A 4027-nucleotide genomic window follows, 5' to 3' on the forward strand; every position below is an offset into this window, starting at 1 on the left:
AGGCTGACACTCTGCTCAGTTTAATTAGCAATGAACAGGCGGGGCGAAGCACTGACGCGGGGCTATGTAGTGCTTTAAGCATGATACTGTCAATCAAGGAACGGCATCCAGATGTAATCCAGTTTTCAAAGGATAAGATGGGTAAGATATTCTGGCAAGGTCTCTGCTGGTACACCATCTTCATTACAAGTCCTCTCGTTTACTCCACCACAATAACAATCTTCAGATTTTATAATAAGTCTAATATCTTCTCTCTCATTGCTCTGGCCTCTTGGCACTCTCACCTCTCTGCCCCTCTTGGACTCTCCTCCCCTCCCCCCTCTCTCCATGTGGTCATGGCCAGCCTCCACTCCTCCACTCTACTCTCTCTCTTTTCTCCCCCTCTCTCTCTGTCTGTCTGTCTGTCTCTCTCTCTGTCTTTCTCTGCCTCCGCTATACCATTAACTCCCATCCTCTGCCATGAATAAACTCTATTCTATACCATGAAAAAGAATAAGTCTAATATCTTAAATGTGGAGGCCTCCCTGGCATTTACTTTTTATATATTAGTGCTCACAAACCTAAGCTAAGATACTGGTGTCCTTTGATGTGAGAGAAGATAGTTCAAGAAAAGAAGTGATTTAACTAAAACTGTTACATGGTGAGTAGTCAGAAGCTAGATTTCAGACCAAGCTCATCATTCTTTCTTTTATGCACACACACACACACATACACACACAAAAAAAAACCACACACACACACACAACCTGATTGGCACTCTTCAGTTATCAAAAACAGTGAGCAAGAAGTGTAACTACCAAAGTCAAAAACCAAGATTAGTACACTCAGAAATTTTCCTGGGTCCTGGAACTATAGACAAGGTCTTTGATGGATGAGATCTTTGTTCTCCTTTTGGCAGATGTTGGGATCTATATGCTGGGTTCTTAGTTCAGAATGGAGCCGCTAACATGGGGGTCATTTACGCTAAGTTCTCAGGGACTACATCACCCACCTCCATTGTGAGAAGCCAAGCCGTCCTGAGCTATTCAGATTTAATGCTTACTCATGGCCCTAAGGTGGTAGCTGCTAAAATATGAGAACAATTAATTAGAGCCTTCCCCATGAGCCGTTGGTGCGAGAAGAATGCGAGTTCCTGAGTTCCTGCCCTAACCACGCAATGTTCCTGGCAGTGTTAACTCCGGGTGTCCCCACCAGATGACCTCCTCCTCGCTTTCTGCTTCGATCTCACCAGGGTGTCTCCGCCCTTCCCTCCTTTGTTCTTGTGTGAAGGTCAATTCCTTCTCTGTAAGCCTTAAAACCAGCTTGCCTCCCTGACATTAAATGAGGCCTTAACACAACCCAGACTGACTCTGACTTTGTTAGCATGCTTGGCCCCCTTTCTCTCTTCCCCCCATTTTTGACCCTCAGGTAGTGCCTCTTCGAGACCCTGGAATAACTGGACCTGCTGGACGGGTCACTCCATGATTCTATGGGAACGAGTCAAATCATGGACTCATCATATCTATCTATATCTATATCTATAATTTATAATCTATAATCTATCTACATAAATATATACATATATTTATACACACACATAGAGGGGGGGAGGAGAGAGTTATAGCTAAGTAGGCAGTAGAGCAAGCAGGGTCCTATTGTCAGGACAAGGATCAAGAAGTATTGGTCCAGACATAGACTAATTAACTAAAGGGACTAGGAAAACAAAGATTGATACATGTTGTTAGATTTCTTGATGTCTCTTTTCTCTCTCCTGAAGGTTATTTCTGATCATTGCTAACCTTTTTCTATTTATCCCTGACTAGCTATCAAAGAAGCAACAAGTTTCTCCCCATGCCAAACAGAGACCTGCTTGACTAATAAATAGGAGATCCAGTCCTCATCAATTCTGAAGAACAACCTCAGGTAAGGAGTCTAACTGGGCTTCCAGATGGGAAGCAGAATTTTCCAGCTGGCCAAGGTTTATGTCTACTTGACAAGGCACTGAGTTCCTTAATTTTTTTTTTATCGTACATAACTAGGGCTGAGGTTCTAACTGAAGGGGAGCCCACAATACCTACCCCTACCAACAGAGAAATGAGAATAAGGAAGGCTCACCAAAAACAGAGAAGCCAAGAGTCTAGATTTAGGTTGGCCTTTCCCGTTTTCCCTTATACATGAACACCTTATGTGAGGATGGAAAGGAGGGAGCTCTTCCCCAGCATAAACAATTTAGAAGATACATTCTTGCTTAGACTGTTAAGGCAAGCAAGCTAGGTAGCCTCTTATTTTCTAGTAACATTCAATCACCATTCCTGGAGTTAACCTGCTGTGTATGGCTACCACAATCTGCATCGGAAAAATTGCAGGTGGTGGGGTGAGGGGGAGGGTTGTATCTTGGTGACATTAAGCAGGCACCTTTTCCTTGGAGATCCAGCAGGGTGGCCTCTGGTTGGTCTCTTTTGTCAGGACTGGAATTGTATCTTAGTGTTTGATTAGTTGCCACTCCAACATAATATGGGAGTGTGGGGGTCCAGGCATACCCAGGAGTCTTTACCTGACTGAGGTATGTGTGACTGAGAATGGTTAAAAAACTGATACACTTTTCCAAGCATCCTAAAAGCCAAAGGTCTGGCTTCTACTATCTTCTTGACTTTTATCCTCTAAGATACAGATGGAGTTCCTATGAAAATCGGAGGTTTAGGACTTATGTTTACCACTTTAAGGGCTTTGTATCTTGGGGGTGTCAAGATGGTCCTATTAGGGCAATAGGCAAGATGACCCTATAAGCAGGTTGTTTGGTTTTTGTTTGGGCAGTAAATTTGTTGCCTGAGTCTGGACCATTAAAACCCAGATTCTATCGTTTTTCAAATAATGATCATTTGGACCAATAAGGACCATTCAGATCTCAGATTCTAACAGTTTTCCAATAAGGATCCTTGGCTTTCTACCAGCCGCTAACCTTTATGGATATGGAATTGTCTTACCAGCAGCCACAGGTAGGTGAGGATGATTTTCATCCTAAGACTATGAACAGTCAATGTTCACCCAGAACTCGATCGTGCAGCCCAGCTAAACACAGAGGTATTCACTTGGCTTCTGGTAACTCAGGACTCCATCAGCCAGGCAGGTAGAATGCTAGATAGATTAGAGTCTCTTCACCAATATACCCACAGCCCCAGAAGTGTGCTCTACTACAGGAGCAAGGGAACAACTACCCTGTAACCTCTGGATGCAGTGCTTTATAGAAATCTACCTGGAGTGTGGGTTGGGTCTCAGTGGATAGACTGGTTATGAGTTCCTGAGAGCAGGAAGGCAGCTATCCTCTCTCTTTCCTTTATACCCCTCCGGGAGATCCCTAGTCTGTGTGTGGAAACAGAAATAGGCCTGTCCTGTCCTCCAGCCACCAGCACTTCATAGCCCTGCCCTTCATGCACCCACAGGGACTTTCCTGCTGTCCATCTTCCTGACACCTATGATCCATCAGCTATGTGGGGACTGGTCGATGTTATATTTTGCTACATAAAATACAAGTTGAATTGACATGTGACACTCCATACAGCATGGAAAAAATGAGCCTAAGGGAGATAGTCATTTCCACGTGTGACAATTAAGGACCACAAAATACAAGTTTTTGTAAGTTACATGACAATCAAGTCATGGGAATCAAAGAGAATCAGTATTCTTCCTTATTTTGAATAAATGTTTCCTCCAGAATAGTAGTTATACAGATATAAGTAAAGGAGATCATTCCAATAAGAATTAAGACATAAAACACAGTTAACACATTGCTAAAATTAACGCAACATACAATGAAAATGTATCCTGTGGCAAATGAAAGTTCAAGGAGCTGAAACAGGGGCATTCCTGGGTAAACACCAAATTTCATAAGAAAATGCAGTCGGTAAAGCCAAGGGATACAATCAATCATTTGATCAAGCAAAACTGAACAAAGGGGCAAATATACATAAGTTTACATCTCTGTGTGTTTATACCCCATTCTATTTTTTTTTAAATGTAACTATAAAAATCAAGTTTTGTACACAATACT

Source organism: Apodemus sylvaticus, chromosome 9, assembly GCF_947179515.1.
Source record: "Apodemus sylvaticus chromosome 9, mApoSyl1.1, whole genome shotgun sequence".
NCBI lineage: Eukaryota > Metazoa > Chordata > Mammalia > Rodentia > Muridae > Apodemus > Apodemus sylvaticus.